Here is an 18,241-nt window from a genome sequence, read left to right on the forward strand (position 1 = left end):
CACAATAATTGGTGTTCTTCTAAAGCCCCAGTTCCTGTAGCCATGTGAACGTGAGAAGCTCAGCTTTCATTTAAAGTAGGTTTCTTGCTCTCAGGGCTGCAGAGAAAAAAATTAAAATGTCCCCCAAGTGACCTCTAAAGGCCTAAAAATCTCATGATTTGGGGCATCTGCCCGACTATTTCGGGGGAGGTCTGTGGTTGGCAAATCTGATCTTGTGCAACACAGCGACTGGCGTCCAGGCGACTGTATCGATAGGAATTTTGGGTTTCGCAGAGGGGTAGAATGTGGCTCTGACCAGGAGATGGGTTGAGCAAGTGGTCAGCGGTTTGCCAGAGCAGCACTTCCCTAGCAGCCCAGTCTGTTTCTGAGTGTCTGTTTCATGTGCCGGAGAAAGGATTCCAGTGGAGATTGGAGACATAAAATAAAGAGAGAGCACAAGAATTGCCTAGGGGAGGTACCAGTTTCTTACTCCCCTCTCTCCACCAGGGGACACTGCTCTCTTCCCCCTCCACATCACTCTCATGCCATCCGTATTCATCCTGTTTATAAAAGAAAAACCTGCTTTATTACAGCTGCTCTCTGCTTCAGCCACTTGGGGCATGGTGGGGTCCGCATGCAGCCCTGTGATTTTCACATTCGTCGGGCCAGCTCTGATGGGGATGAATAGAATTGAAATGTAAGGATAATACAGTGAAAGAGGAGAATAAATCAGTGTCCAGCTAAACCATCTCATAAAGAACAAAGCCGAGATTCTAAATGGCTGTATAAATTGTGGTTTTGTCCTCAGATCTGCTCTTACTGCACAGACAGGCAAACTGCTCCACGGTTCTAAATGTTAGTCATTTTCAGGGGGCGAGGTGGAGGTTGAAAATATAGGAAATACTTTAAACCGGGGGTGCAAATCCATTGACTCACCAAATATTATCAGGAGGTAACCGCAATGAGAGGTGCTGCGGCTTTGCAGAGATTTTATTCTGATTAAAAACATGTTGTGGCTTTGAACCTTTCTCTTTGTTTGCATGGTTTTTTTTAGGGAGGTGAGGCGGGGAAGGGCTGCTCCATAAGTTTCACAGAGGCTCTGTAACCAAAGTGTCTAAGCAATGCCTCCGGTTGGGGCGTGACCCTTCCAGCTGAGAGTCTTTGATGGTTGGCTGACCCATCTCTCTGGTTCAGGGTAGACTGGCTCAGTCTCTGCCCTTCCAGGGTTTTAAAATCTAAGAAAACAAAAGCAAACTGTAAACTCAAAAGTCAGGGTCATCCAAGAGATCGTGGCTAGGGGGTTGTGTGGCCAGTCATCTTTGACTGTCTCCTGGATTCAGTGTTCCTCTCTCTTCCAGGAGGCTCTTCCAGGTAGCAGGTTGTCTAAGCTTCAGGCTCGAACCAGGCTTCCCTTCCTGAGAGAGATGTAGAGCTCTGCACTCCTCCCTGATCAGCCCTGAACTGGGCTAGACCTCCTCCTTTTACCTCCACTCTCCACACCTGACACTGGCTGCAGTTTTAGCACAGCAGGTCAACTGGGTCCACGGGCTTTTTCCTTCACCCTCTTGTCCACTGTGTGGAGCCCACCTGGCTCATTAACCCGATCGCTGCCAGCGTGGGGTCTATCAGCCCCATCACAGGCTCTCTTATTCCCTTACCTTAATAACACTCTTCTCCTTCAATTCTGGTGCATTTATGTAAATGTTCTCAGCTAAATGGAATCTCAGTGCAGAGACACATTCACAGCTTCACATTAACAAGCACAAATACAAATTAAACACAGTCACATGAAGAGACAGATGGATCAGAAGCAACAGAGAGAGAGAGAGAGAAAGAAAGAGAACATAACTTCCTGCCATCTATTCTCTTGGAAAGATGCACATGGTTCTCACATTTAATGTAGGGAAACCTAACTAGGAATGGATTGCATGTCAAAAACCTTCTTTGGCTGGGCTGGTGTAAAAAGATCTACTGCAGACAATGCCCCAGATTGATTATTCTACATAAACAGAATTCACTGGATGATGTCAAGCCAAAACTGGGCAAGCAGGCAGCAAAATTGTGTGTGTCCTGCATGTATGCATAAAATAACTCCAGGGGGATATAACATCATGTACCTGAGCTGCTGGATGGAAAACACATCAACCAACAATTCTGCTCTTGTGCCCCAATTCAGGAAAACATCCCTGGTCAGGGAGGTACTTATGCATGCATTTAATTTTAAGCATATGATTAATTCCCAGTAAAGTCAATGGGACTTAGGCATATGCTGATATGCTTTCCAGAATTGCAACCTTACAGAACTTCTGCCAAAGACCAAAAGAATCTGTTGAACAGCGAGGTCCATATTTCCATTAGGTCTCTAAAAATATACTGTATTCCCAAGAAGAAGGGGCACATCTGTCATGTGTACAAACCGAGAAGCTAGGCATGAAGGGACCAGATTTGGGCCCACAGGATGGTAACTGTGCAAAGAGATGTGTCTATAATTTTTGAGGATACATTAAAGGAGGCTGTTTGAAATTGCATCCCTGAATAGATAAGAACTGGCCACTCTATATTCAACTGCCGATTTCTGTTTTTCTGCGGTTGAATTGTTCTAGCAGCAAGTCTGTAAACTAGCATATTCTGAGTCCTCTACAAAAAAGGCAGCCCCGGGTACTTCTGTGCTTCTCATATGAAGCTCTAAAAAGATTCCTGTCTCTCAACTAATCTAAGGGGTTCGCAAAGAGTGTAGCTTCTTTGTTGAGCTTCAAAAGGGGCGCTTAAGCTTTGAAGCACTCTCCCCCAACAAATAGCTAGTCATGCACAAAACCAAGCAATTGGTCACACAATCAGAAAATATCATCTGCCATTTAACTGTAACTCACCACTTTCTGATGGAAAAATCTTAGGTGAAATTGAGTAAGAGTACATTCAGCTTCAAATGTGCAATATAGGCACAACTAACTTGAATTGGCCTACCTGTTTCATTTCAGGTTTGCTTAAAACTTTGATCTCTCTCTTTTATTAACAATAAGCATTTTAATTCTGTATTGTTTGTGAGGACCAGTTGCATGCTCAGAGCACATGAGAGATATGAGCCCAGCTCTCACTGCATTTTCAATCTGAGGCCCTTATCCTGCAATCAAATGCACACTTCCATTGCATAGCAATACGCACAAATGGACAGATTCTCAGCTGGTAAAATCGGCGTAGCTCCACTGAAGCTTCTTGAGCCATGCAAATTTATACCAGCCGAGGATCTGGACCAGCGAGCCAGAGTCTCCTTTTTCACCAATCGAAATAGGCGTTGAAAGCTTCTATTTTTATTGGTAAATGTTGATTTCAACGTACACAAACAAACTGACAAAAAATATTTCCATCTACAATAATTGAAATTTACAGCTAGGCAAAATGAGAAAAACACTGCTTGAGAACTTATTAGACTTGGATTTACGGTGATTTACATTGTAGGTATTGACGTGATGGTGACAATTTGTGTTTTAATGGTTATAAATCTTTAACTTTTTGAATCTCAATCTCTATTGTAACTAAATCATTATTGTCTGAGCCCCCTTACTGTCTGAGCCCTCCCATAATTTCCCACAACTGTGAAAACGTAAATGAAGAAAAATTGAAAAAAATGCTTAAAATTTTGCACAATTGTGAAAATGTAAATAGATCCAAGTTGAAAAAATGCTTTAAAATAATCATTGATATTACCCATCAAAATTATTTTAAAAAAATTAATTCTGACAAGTCTAAATATAAATCAGGAGTAAATTCACTGAGGCTAATAGAATTACAATGCTGCAGGCCTACAACTTTAGGAGTGATTTTAGGTGTTGCCAGACTTCATGATTTGATTGCGAGCCTCGCAATATTTGCTGCCTTTCTTAATGTCCCAGCTCCTGGAGTCATGTTATTACAGGAGAGCCTTCACTTTTCATGTTATAACAAAGCAAAATTCTAACCCATGTCATGGCTGAGGAGAAAAAAATCAAAAAACCAAAGACAAAAAGAAGATCTCCACATTTAATTATTTTAAGTCAATTTCATGATATTCTGGGAGCCTGACTCATAATTTTGAATGTCTTGGGTTGGCAATACTGGTATTTTACAGATGTAGAAGCCCTGAGGACAATGTGATGTTGCTGCTGCTAGTAAAGATACTTCCGAAAGGTCGTGTGCTTAAATATGGAGGGTGAAATTCTTGTCTTGCCAACCCTCTCAATGCAATTTGTCCCAGTTTTACTGTGAGTGGAGCATTGATTTTCTTTATTTAATTTAACTTCATTATATTTTTATGTACTGCCTGCATACTATGATGACAAGCACCTTAGAAATGTGATAGATTGACAACATGGTGCATTCATTTATATGATAGATAGGGAGAAAATGCAGTGTGTTTGTTTAGAAGAGAGGAAATAGAGTTGCTTATTTTACATAAGGCAGCATATGACAAACACCGTCCCTGCCTGAAAACAACAAAACACATGAATAAAAAGATTAAAGAGTTTAAAAGAGAAATTTCACTTCCCATAACTGCATATTGGCAAAATGTTACATTTCACCTTAAATTAAAAACATACACTAGCCCCAAAAGCACTGGTTTTAAGAAATATACTGAGCCCAAAGGTTATACAAGAATATAGACTTTATTTTTGTATTGGCTCAACTCAACAGAAATTTGAAAAGACTGGACTGTTTGGGGGCACGTAGTCCCCTAGCTGGTTTAGATTTCACTGAAATAATCATTATTACTATGATTAGCATAGTTTTTTAAAAGCAGTTGCTCCACAAACAAACAAAAGCACAAATCGTGCCATTCCAGCATGGATGAAAACACCATTTAAAGTTTCGTTCCACCAGCCTCCCAGCTCTGAGGCAGAATGTGTTTGATTAGATAGTTCCGGGAGGTGATATCAGTCTGAGTGACAGCCATCTATTCCGGATTCACACTATGTTGACTTTGAACTTCCATCAGCACTAGGAATTCTCACTCTCTCTTTTAAGAGATTCAATTTAATGGGGGCGCATTAGGCAAATCATTTGAATTACAGTGTTTGGGCCGGGGGCTTGTAAAGAGTTCAGGGACTTTATCTCCACATGTTTGATCAAAACCAGATGTGGTGACAGGCAAAAGTTAAACTGAACAAGCACCAGGATGGGCTGATGAGGAAAAGAAGAGGACCAGAAAGTACAGCTTGCCTTACCTGTATGATTCATTTGACTCTGGTATGATCGTGTAAGTAGTGAGCCAAGATTTCATACCATGTGACAATGGTAAGCAAGGACATCACTGCTCACAGAACATTGGGAACGTCAAACTGACAATTCATTTTGGGGGGAAGCTTAGAGGTTGATGATAATTAGCAAAAAATCACTGCATTCTCCTCTCCACTCAGAGTCAAAGCTGTCGCTTCCTCTGCAGCATTAGACAGATGATCTGCAGTAACTGAGGGGCCCAAGATTCACTTTACACTAGCCCGTTCCAGGAGAAAATGGAACGTTAACTTCAGTCCAAAGCCTCTGATTTGGCATCTCCTGTGTTGGCAAAGAAGTTCTCTCAATTTTATGCCATGCAGAGGAACATAAAAGTGATAGCTGGCAAGTTCTTCCAGAATCAGGCCTGGTAGACATGGCAAAGGGTTGCTAATATGTAACTGATACACTCTTTCAAGGGAAGAGTATATTATTATGCCATTTCCTTGCTATTTGGCTTCAGTTCTTGAATCAGAGGAAGGGATTGGGGCTGGTATTATATTACTTAAAATGGGAAGATAGGCAGACTCATGATTATGAACCAGCTCCTCAGCCACTGTAAATCAGCTCCATTAAAGATTTAGACCAGCTGAGGATATGACCCTATATTTATAGCTAGAATCTACATGAAAAGATACTGTCTCTTTAAAGCTTTCTCAGCTTTTGACTTTCAAATTCCATTTGGCTATTTTCTTTTGATGTCATTTTATTTTATTGGATTCCCCTGTGATCTTCCACGCATCATCTTGATGTCTATTTTTAACACACGCCTTCCTTCTAAATCAAACACCCCACACCTGGGAGTAGATCCCATTGGTAAGTGCGTGGGTAGGGGAGGAGAGGAGTGAATCTTTATGAAGTCTTTAAGTTTATGCTGAGTCTCCTTGCATGACTTGTCTTCCAGCGTTAAAGAGATGGTGATATGTCACCTAGACCTAAAGGAATAATGAGTCAGACAGAATTATTTTTGCTTTCCAACAATTGCCTTCAATAAGGGAAGAGGTGGAAGTGTGTCCTGTGCTTTTGCAGATCCCGGCATTGGATTTATACTTGAAATGCATACACTATTCTATTGAGCTCTTCTATAGAAAACAAGCCCCACGCGGTTTCTTTTATTCTACTTAAAGATGCCACTTGCAGATAATCTGACAATTTATGGCCAGCCTTGCGGAGTTTCGCAGCTGGTTGCTTAAAATGGAGGGGCTCTAAGAATCTTCCAACTAGCTTTTTATTGTTCTCCAGCTTCAGTCTGGACAAGGGGCCCTGGGCAAGGGCAGCCGTTTACAGTGCTGGCAAATTCCAAAACTAACAGGAAAACAATCAATTTATCACCCAGGGCAGTTGCTTTCTTCACACGGAACTGAGAGTTTACTATGGTCTGGAACCACAGAAATCAATTTGAGTCAGTTTTACGTTACTAGCTTTTTCCAACTTTGTAGCTGAAAATAAAGTCTGCTCAGTAGTTTAGGCCTGTTTCTGCAGCAGAAATTATACTTCTGTAACTGAAGGGAAAGGCAAGGATGTTGTCTAGACAAACAGAAGCCTATTTAGGATTTTGTCAGAAACAAAACAGGGCCTTGATCCTGCATTGTGAACCACACGGACAGACCCCTCGAATGGCATAGAGCCCCAGTGAAGCCAGCGTGAGCGCAAGGGATGCAGGATCGGGATGTAGATTTGGAAACTTGAAAATGATCAATAGCTGCCCAGATAGCTTCTGGTTTCAGAGTAGTAGCCGTGTTAGTCTGTATCAGCAAACACAACGAGGAGTCCTTGTGGCACCTTAGAGACTAATAAATTTCAGGCCAGGCCTGAATAAAGACTGGGAGTGGTTGGGTCATTACAAAACCTAAACTTAATTTCCCCAATACTAATTTCTCCCTACTGTACTCACACCTTCTTGTCAACTGTCTGTAATGGGCCACTCTCTTACCACCTCAAAAGTTATTTTTTCTTCCTTAGTATCCTGCTGTTAATTGATTTATCTCATTAGACTGACCTCACACTTGGTAAAGCAAGCCCCATCCTTTCATGTATTTATACCTGCTCCTGTATTTTTCACTCCATGCATCTGATGAAGTCGGTTCTAGCCCATGAAAGCTTATGCCCAAATAAATTTGTCAATCTGTTAGATAGTTTCTGTGTCCTGCTACTGACCCTTTCAAAATCTGCACGTATTTTTGTAAATGATTCATGATCTTAAGCACTTCTTAATTCTCCTTTAAGTCCTTTTACGTTTTTGTTTTTTTCATAACATTCTTGGAGATGAGCACGGCTCGTTAGAAATATGCAGTCTGACTGATCCCCATTCAGCTGTATGGTAGCACAATGGCTGCTCTCTTTGTTGGGGATCTCCAGAGCTAAAAGCAGGAAAGGCTGTAGCCTGAGCTAAATAGCCAAGCTACTGTAATAATTATATCCTCTAAAGACTGGCATAGAGGGGGAACTATAACACACATTGATTGGAGAGTTACAGCAGCAAGATCGTTAAAAGTAAAACAAGGGCGGGTAAAATGTGTGATGACTTGAGATAAAACTTTTGTGGTTGTTTTTTTAAACCCCTTTTTTATAGTTCGTAAATAGTTAAGAAATGTCCGTGATTCCCTGCATTAAAACTTCCGTGCCATTCCTTCGCTGAATCACGAGCAGAGGTGCTTAGCGTTGCCACCTACTGCATGCATGTCAGAAGACAAAGTGCTTCATTTTTGCATTATGTAAAATATGACCAAGTCCAGACCTGGCGATCTTGGCAACTGCAAGAGACAAATGATTATAAAAAACAAACCCGGGTGTGGTTTCTTTTCAAAAGCCCGCAGCATTGACCTAACTCTACTCCCACTGACGTCAATGGGCGCTTTACCACTGACCTCAAGGCGGAAAGCGTTCGGTTGATGATGAGCACTTCTGAAAATTCCATCCTAGATTTCCCTCCAGGCAAGTGGCCCTCGGGGAGAACACCCTCTGAACAGCCCCTTGTCCTATAATTCGGGGGAACTCTAACCCCTCTTCTGAACGCAGTTCAACAGCAGCGCATGGTAGAGAGAGGTGGTTCCTCAGATACGGGCCTTGAAAACTGGTGTTAAATTCTGCTTTATTTAGGTCACAAGCGAAATGCCATTGGTAAATGTTTCTCTTTGTCCCCAGTGGACAATGACCCACATCACAACTTTGTGACAGGAGATAGGTATCTGAAGGGCATAAACTGCAGCCCAGTAGCAAAATCATTTAGTGTGGCCGAAGGAGCTCTAACTAGGAGGGAGGGGATGAAAGGGAGCAATGGGAGACTTTAGTTGAGGATGAGGGTAGATCTGCTGGTAAGATCAACTAGATTGTTCAACAGTTTCTCAAGGGAAGTTGTGGAAGCCTCATTACTGTACTTCAGTTGCTTGAAACTGGACTGGATAAAGTCTGGGAGAATGTACTGAAAGGAGTGATCTTGCTACCTTAGGAGGATCTATAAGCCATATTCTGTTTGCCCTGCTCCCATGAGTAGTCCCATTGACAATGGGTCAGTGGAGTGAGTGGATGAGTAAGGAAAGTAGGATTTGACCCTAGATGATGAACAGGTCTTTCCCATCCCTAATTTCAATGGTTCAGTGTCCCCGTTCTCTCCCGTCGGTCTTGGACATAAAGCAGCTTTTGATAAATCAGGCAGCACTAGTTGAAAGCATAATACTGTTTGCGAATTTCAGTTTCATACTGGGGAATGAATCAGAACAGGAAAAAGCCGATAATCTGCATCACACAAGCTTTCACCTGCTTAAGCACCATTTGATGATTCACTTTTGCTCAGATGCCACCCTTTGCAGCGATGTTGTTTGCTATTGGAAATGTACTGAGCACAAGCCCTGAGCGAACTGGCAGCAAACAAGTATCAGACTGTGGGTAGAGTAAATTGATTTGGGTGTTAGTAAACTAAAATCTAGGGCCACATGCTGGCATGACTCACACGGCTACGAGGGGGGCATAAGAAGGGGAGAGAACCTGCAGGAAAACAGAGCACAATGTAACCTTAATGTTCCTTTGCATGGTAGGCGAGGAGCCCAGCGGACGCACTTTGGGATTCATCGATTATAAAGTCAGACGTGACCACTGTGGTCCCCTAGTCTGACCTGTACAACCCAAAGGGAAACGTCCCAAGGGGAATGAGACGTGCCTTATACTCTAAAACCAGGACACACAGTGCTTTACCAAACAACTTAGAAACATTGCCACATTGTAATACACTCATAATGAGTCGAACCAGAACTACAGGTACAAATCACCTCAAACCGAGGGTGTTTTTAAAATCTGGATGAAGGTTCATTCAGCTTGAGTCCATCTAAAATAATAACCCTTTTAAGTACTACTCATGGTACTGTACATATATGCTAAGTATTTTATCTAAAATTAATTATATTAAATATTAAGAGAGACTGTCTAGGAAGTATTTGTGTTCTGACTATAAGCAGGAGTTGATTATAGGAAGTAGGATATGTTATTGCAGGGATCACCAGATGGCGCTGTTACACATAGACATGCACCTTCTTTTTCTTAGTCTGCGAGCAAGTTTTTAGTCTTTGAGGAGATGCAGAATTCTGATTCATTTTATTAGTTTTCCCTCTGCCTTATTTTCTATATTTGGAGGCTTCTCTTGGGACAGAGATTCCTGGAAATTGGGCACTGGTGTGTGGGCTGAGATTTCTGAATGAGGGGATTGGCTGTATGCTGTTTGTGACTATCTCTGCTCCAGGACTGGTGTGTGTGTATGTGTGTAAAGACAGCAAGTTATAATTAGAATACACCCAGGATATATTCCTCCACTGGGAAGCCAACCTGCAAGGCCCCGACATCAGCAAAGGGCGATTCTGGTGTCAGAAAGAGAACATTGGTGACATTGGAAGAAGGCAAGGCACCCACTCCTCACATGACTCCCAGCCTAATTTTGTGCATGTGAATTTCAGAACAACTTCGGTGCAGCTTCCAGAATTCAAGGTGCCCGTCTGAACTGTACCACCAAACCTTCTGAGGTTTAGTCGTCACTAGCTGTGAATTTTCATCTTACTTTACAGAGACAGATCAGAGCCCCCCAAGAGCTCTCAGCATGGATAATAAAGCTGTTGTGCTTTGGTAGGAAAAAGAGAGACAAGCAGAGAGCTGACTAGTGAGGAGTGAATAATTAAAAGGCAGAATGTAAAAACGAACAGAAATAAGAAAAGAGAATTTCTAAAATATAAATCCACAAACCAGATTTTTTTTTTCTGGAAAAGCAAAGGGCTCTGACCTATGCTATCTGAGTGGGTATTTCACTCTCCAGCCACAGCTTTGCATGAAAATTCAATGGGAAAGGGTGAAAAGTCCTTCCTTTCAGAGACACTGAGTGAAAGAGCATTGGAGGGAATAAAAACTTTAGCACTAATCAGTCAAAAACCTGACATAAATGTGAATGCATTTTGTGGGTGATTGGTGTCTTCTGTTCCGGTAAATTCCTCCTTCATCAGAGTGCTTAGCTGGCAGTCTCCATTTTAACAGGTGAACCTAGGGTAATATTGCAACATTGGGCCAAAGTTTTAAAGGACCCCAACCTGTCCTCCATTCATATCCAGGCAAATCTACACATACAGACACCTCCACGCTTCCTATGAAGCACTTGTGCATTCAAATGATAGACTCCAACAGCAAAGAGAATTGTGCATGTAATTTTTTTCACCTGAGCACAGTTGATAATGTCTGAAGAGTGTGTGGGCAGGTATTTGTGTGGGTATAAATGAAGGCCGCTCTTTGAAAGTTTTACATTATGTTCCCACTGTGTCTTGAGTGGCTTCTAGTGGTAGTCCTAATTATACTGCTTAGCACAGTCAAATGATGAGGATAATCAGACTTAGCAATAATACTTAACAATAATATATCTTTGAAGGATGGGTCATAGTTCAATCAATAAATTAATCCTCATCACACTTTTGTGAGATAGATAGTTAAGTACTATCCACATTTTAAGGCACAACTCAGCAGAGCTGGTTGCTGTGAGTAATAGTGAGTAGGTGTATCCTTTCACGGTAAAACTTTCATTAATAGATCTTTTTCTGCAAATCTAGTCGTTATTATTACATATTTACTGAATAGCTTCACCAAATAGTTTTCGGCCTGTTTCTTCCACATGGACTGAATAGTTGTTGTTCATTATTCACACTGCATGATCAGGCAGCTGAGTTGCCTCGCATTGTTTCCATTCTCTGAGTTCATGACAAATGTTTTAAACAGCTAAGTCTCTGGTACATATTTTTGGATGACTAAATATTACTTCTAAAAGTCTGGAAACTTGATGGGGTTTGTGAATATTTTCAGTGCCCTTCCAATAGTTGTGGAGAACCAGTAATGCGGCCCCATGAAATCGCAAAGCAAACGTGGTGCATTTGCAAATCAGTTAATGATCAAGCAGCTCTAAAAAGGAGGCAAAGAGAGGTTAAGTTACTGACCAAATGCCCATTTGACCACATCACCCAGAATTCTTAGTGGAAAGCTGGGTGTGTCTGTGTTGGGAGAGTGAAAAATTAAAGCGTGGTTGATTGTTAGCAGCAAACTTCAAGATCTCTGTCTGTCTTAAAAAAATACATGTACAGCATAGCTCAGAACTGGTTGCTACTTGTCCAGGAAGTAGCATCCACTGGAAGAGAAGGGTATTACAGCTAACTGCAGTCAATCAGCATTGTCTGAGGTTACGTCATCGATTTTGAAAGTTGCTTCAGAGGTGGCATTTCTAGGAATGGCAACGTTTCAGATTTCCAGCTGACTTTTGCAGACTCATGCGGCTCCGACAGTTCAGAGAAGATCTAGATAAGCTTCCAAATATTTGGGGGCTTACCAGGACACTTGGAATTTTGGAGGCTCACCCATCACTAATCATGACAATTTAAGACAATCGGGTGGAGATGCTTTGAAAGAGCGCCGTTCACACTATCAGCAATGAATTGTCACGCCAGGAATAGAGTTTAGGAATGTGTGAAGAGTTCAGACAACCAGGAACCCATATGAAATTAGGATGGGTTCCTGATCTAATTTCTATTACCTTCAGAATGGTCCTCAGCTGACATTCCTGAATGGCATACAAACCTAGACTGATGTTTTCCATCTTTCCCCCGACTTCTTCCAACCAACTTTCCATCAACTAAACGGTTTTAACCGTAGAGAGAAAATCCTCTGTATAGATTGAAAAGGGTTTTCTTGGAGGTTCAGTTTAATGAAGAATCCAAACTGAGATGCAGGGTATGCTTCCGTGGCAGCCCATAAGAATAGGCCATGGAGAGGACTCAGGTGGGGAGGCCACTGGTTCTGAAACCTACAGAGCTACACAGTGTCCTTTCAGTGGATTGCAGGCCGATTGTGCATTGAAGTAAAAAAAAAATAGTGGCGGCAGAGCAGCGGGTCATAGGAGGACACAGGCTGAAGGATATTGCTTGGAAACATAACAACCTTCTAATGCTTTTATTGGATTTCATTTTCCATGACATGGGTACAGTGAAGCGATGTCCGCATCTGAATAGGAGCAAGCAAAGGAGCCCGTTCTGGATGAGTGCATCGAGCTATGGGATGAGCCTGCTGACTACTCCTCACAGAAATTCTCACTGTCCATGCAGGGGGAACATTGTCCGAGTGGAGTCTGAGGTTGTGGCTTTGTGCCCATCTCACTTTCCTTATCAATCTCTCTTTCTTTCTTTCTTGTTGTAGCGAAGGGATTTCTGTTGCAGCGCTGTTAGCTCAAGTGGTAGCAGCCTCAGCTTATGGAGCAGGAAGATCAGAGCTCTGTAATGCTGCCGCTGCATTCCATGGAGCTGTGCAGCTTAGTGACAATGTTGAGGTCACAATCAACCACAGAATTATCCGTTCCAATCCTTCTAGCTGCCTGTGCAACAGGGTGAAGGCTGCCAATTCCGGCCATGGGGAGGAATCATAGATATGGCCTAACGCTGTTTGGTTCAGGGGATGCATGCAGTCTTTATGGACCTGCTAGCCATGCCTCTGATCTGCAACCAATCCCACCTGCATGGGGAAGGGATTGAGACCCATCAAGGAGAGCTTCTCCAAGGTGGATAGGCACATGTTGAGTCTTCTTGCATGAGGTCTTTTCTGCTGCCTCCATTGCACAGCTGACCTACAGCTTTTTTGCCACTGCTGGGCCTTCTGCTAGGGCTTACATCATTTTAGGACCTTAGGACTTTGTGACATTGACAATGTTTGCAATAGATGCGATTAGAGTATCCCATACAGAATGTCAGGGGGAAGGAGAGCAGCAGGAACAGATGAACTCCTAGGAAACACAGCTGATCTTTACATATAAATGGCCTTATTAATAAAGAATGAGGGATGCAGCAAATGTGATAGACACAGGATGATTCTGAAGGAGAATGCTTCCATCCTGAATAGCATGTTAGGTATACATTGTAGGTAGGTCCTTCTCTGGCCCTCATCACTGTAGTCTGGGGAATCAAGGCACAGAGAAATGAAGTGACATGCCAAGGTCACACCGGATGTGTTGGCTGAAAAGGAATTCAACCCAGATCTCTGGAGGACAAGTCCATGACCTTCACCACACGGCATCCTTCGTCCCTAACAGCTCAGTCAGGTAACGTCCCACCAAAAGCTCAGCGGAATCAGTCCACTTAGATGTTCCCTACAAAACATTTACTGCACCACCTGCTTTTCCAAGCAGTAAAGGAAGAGCTTAAAGAGATGCTTTCAACCTAAAAGATGGGCTTGCATGTGTGGTGTGTTTTTTAAGATGTGGAAATAGTTTTTCTTTGCTGAACCTTTGTCACGTAGGGAGAGAACCAGAAGCTGCTTCAGAGGAGAAGGATACCCAAATTCAGTCTGGGATTTATCTGTGACTTTCAGCAACAGGAAGCATCCATGTTGGCGTCAGGCAGGCAGAAGATCCCCTCAGTCCTATCGCTGCCTACATACGTTGGGTTTGATTTCTGTGCGCACCCCTAACTAGATTCTGGGCCTGAGGGTTTTTTTATTGAGCTGTAGCCTGCTCATCCTGAGTGAAATTCAGCCCAGTGGTGCATTCCAAACCCCCATAATGATGGAGCCTAGTAGAGCAGCCTGCACACTCCCTGCACAGTGTGGAAAGTGGCTTCACGCTGAAGAAACTGAGGTGGAGAGGACAAGCTGAGGTAGAGGGGCCATTAGATATGCACTGTCAAGGACATTGTCTAGGTTTACTTGATCCTACCTCAGAGCAGGGGGCTGGACTAGATGACCTCTTGAGATTCCTTCCAGGCCTACATTTCTGTTTCTCTATGACACCCACACAGAGGGAACGGTGGGGCTGTGCCCAAGTTGTTAGTTGTTCAGTCCCATCCCCGGAAGCCCACATAGTTGCCCGTTTACTCAAGCTTTATGCAGGGAGGAAGGGAACTAAAATCAATTGGTGTGTAACCTGAATAGGGAACTCGGGATATTGGCCCAATGCTCGGGTCCGGCTTGATGACCGGCTGCAGGGTACTGGGTGTGTGTGTCCAGCAGCAAAGGAGAGATCCCACTTCCACTTTGATTTTACAGATGGGCCTCTCCCCGGAGAAACTGAGTTTAAGGGAATAAATGGCTGATTTTCACCTGCTGGCTCGGGCTGGAGTGGGTGTCACGATCATGCTGATGGCACTGCTGGCTGGAACAGAACCTCAAAGGGCACATTTCTATCAGGGAAGTGGTGCCATGTAGTAGGTTGCAGCCTGTAGGGCCACAGTGCAATCCATTTAAAAGAGACTTCTCTCTTTGTTTCAGTGAACTCAGCACTTGAATGGCACAAACAGAATCTAATTCTCATCTCTCGCTGGAGAGATAGTTTGAAGACACCTTTGTTCCCCTCTGTCTTAGCACAGTCTGGGTGCTGCGCTGGTCCCTGGTGAGTATTCAGAAGGCTGCTGTAATCTGTGGTGGCTACCAGTGGCCCTCCCAGAGATCGGTTGTGGATGGGGACTTGGGTGCATGCCCTTCTTTCCCCAGCCTTTCCCCCCTGCATCAGTAACTGAGTGACAGAGGAGCTGCGACAGCTGCTGTATGCCGCCCAAGCATCCCCTACAAAGGGGAATCCTCCATCGGACAGTGAAGCTGTTTAACGGTGGCTTCGAACTGGCAGCACAGACCTACCCAACCTCAGGAACTGTTTTTCCCTCCATTTGGGCTGTTCTGATTGGCCCCAGACTCTGCTTCCTTTAGTCAGGCTCACCTGGCCTGCCAGGATTAAATTAGGACAATTATCCCCTTTCTCTTCTGCTTCGTTTGTCAGGAAGGTGAGCCCCTGTCGCAACATGATCTGGGGGGAGATACAGTGAAGAGCTGCAAAGCCATCGAGGCCATTTGGAGGCCCTATCCCCAACGGGGAGGGGAATGGAATGTCTAGATGCTCTAGGTGATTTTGAAAATCTCAGTGTCAGCTTTCTAAAGCACAGTTTTGGGAGTACCAGGGGCGTTCTGAGAGCCGCCATACTATGCCACATTGAGGGCCATTGCATTGCTTCAGGGGTTGAGGAATTGGGCATGATGCCTAGCTCTGACCTTTTAGATCACTGAGTAGGTGCTATGAGGCTTGGAGGCAACTTTATCCTTATTGGTGAGAGGTGAGACTGCGCTAGTTTCAAGCCTGCTTGTGCAATTCACTGGCCTCACGTATTCCCCAGACTCTGTCTTATTATCATACCTGGCGCATTTCCTAGGACTGAGTCCAAAAATACATCTGATCTTGCCTTCTTAAGTATCAATTTAAATACAGAACGCTGTACTGCCTCCAAGAACAATTCCCAGTGGTTTTACCATGGTTAGCCCAATCGGTAGCATGGTATTAAAAAGTCCTCCACTATCAGTGGTCTGGCTTTTAGAAAGCCCTGTACATAAACAAGCCCTTGTTTGATTTCTGATTGTACCCTGGAGAATGATCTACAATAGCTTTCATATTGTCTTCAAGAGCGGAGTCTGTCCAGTGGTTAGAACAGGGGCCTGGGAGTCAGAGGTTGGATTCTATTCCCAGCCTCGGCTACTGACTTGCAATGTGGCGTACCATTCAGTTCACTCAGCCGTATAATGGGTATTTTAATTAGAGCTGGCTGAGGAATGGTTTTTTGTTTCTACAGAAAATTTCATGAAAACAAAAAAAAGTGTCATTTTCACTTACATTTTCTGTTGGAAGTTTTGGATTTTGTTTGTTGAAAAAGTGAATGTAAATCTGATTTTTTTTTCAGCAATAAAAAACCCGATGAAAAATATATATATTTTTTTTTCAGAAAGCAAACACTTCCTGCGAAATGTTTGCCTCTTGCAAAAACATAATTTCCCACTCAAAAAAATTTGACAGGAATGTTTGACCATCCTTAATTATAATATTAACCCTCTGTGATGCAGCTCCTGCCCCATACTGGGCTCTGAGGCCTGGGCTACACTGGGGGAGGTGGGGGGAGGTTCGAACTAAGATACGCAACTTCAGCTACGCTATTCGCATAGCTGAAGTCGAAGTATCTTAGTTCGACTTACCTGGCCGGCCTCACGGCGGCGAATCGACCACCAGGGCTCCCCCGTTGACTCCGCTTACTCCTCCTGCTGAGGTGGAGTACAGGCGTCGATTTGAGGATCGATTTATCATGTCTAGATGAGACGCGATAAATCGATCCCCGATACATCGAATACTACCCACCAATCCAGGTTAATAGAGCCCTAGGGAAGTTGCGCAGGAGGCAGCCAATCACAGAAGAGTTTATAGGAGCAGCCAATCAGGGCCAGGCAGGCCCATATAAGAAGGGCTGCAGAATAGAGCAGCTTCAGTCACTCCCTGGAGCTTGAGGAGGGAGGAGGACTGGTTGCCTGCCTTGCAGGCTGAAGGTAGCTATCACCTCAGACAGAGCAGTGCTGCTGGCAGAGACCTGGGGAGCTAAAGGCAGCTGCTGGCGGGCTGCAGAGATCTGTAGGCTGAGGCCCTGAGGAAAGGGCAAAAGAGAGTGCTGGGGCCCAGGGAAAGGTACTGAGAGGTTGGAGGAGACGCAGCATGTGGCTGCCATCTACAGGGTCCCTGGGCCGGGACCTGGAGTAGTGGGCGGGCCCAAGTTCCACCCTCCCCCTGCCTTGCCACTGAGGAAGTGGCCAGACAATTGGCTGCAGAAGCCACTGAGGGAAGTGGTTAGACAGCGGACTGTGATACTGTCCCCCAGAAGGGAGGGAAGCACAGAGTGCGGCACAGCCGGAGAGCTGTGTCACCAAGAGGACGCCGCGGTCCTGCGAGTGATGTAGGTCCCTGGAGCAGAAGTGACAGGGGCACAATACCACCAGAAGAGGGTGCACCGGCTAGCAGAACTGATCCCCATGACATCCAGCAGGGGTCGCCACCATGGTGAGTCGCACCCTGTCACACCCTCCATCATTAATAAGTGGGCGGCGAATATTCCAGTAGCTAATCAATGTTAGTAAATCTTGTTTAGATCCTATATTTGGTATACAGGTGCAAACTTTCCAGTTCTTCTTTGTTTAGTTACCAAGAACAATAGCAAATCTTTCTTTGAACCTCATCCATATTATACTGCTAGGTTATATCTCCTCTCCTCTGCCTTGTCTAAATTATACAGCTACTTCACCCTTGTCCTTCTGGTTTGTGGCAGCTTTCTAGACTCATTCACTTTTCTATAGAAGATGACCCCTGTAAGCAATGAGTAGGACTGATAGCCGGGAATGCATTACAGGATTTTCTTCATTTGAATGGACATGTGCCAAACAGACACTTCTCCTGGGGCCATGCACATTCATGGGGACACTTTTCACTGTAAAATGTTCTAGCAGTCCTAAAGCATCACTTCTTTTTTTCCTTGTTAACATGGATGGTTAATTTACTCTTCCACATTTGGTGCCAGATTTGCTTGATCTTTATCCTCTTGCTTCTGTATTTACATTAATAATGGCCCAAATTGACAATCCCACCCAGGCGAGAGAATCGATCACCTGAGATTTCACACACAGAGATGTGCCGGCTGGTTTGGAAATGTTTGCCTTCCCTGGC

Source organism: Emys orbicularis, chromosome 10 (genome assembly GCF_028017835.1).
Source record: "Emys orbicularis isolate rEmyOrb1 chromosome 10, rEmyOrb1.hap1, whole genome shotgun sequence".
Lineage (NCBI taxonomy): Eukaryota > Metazoa > Chordata > Testudines > Emydidae > Emys > Emys orbicularis.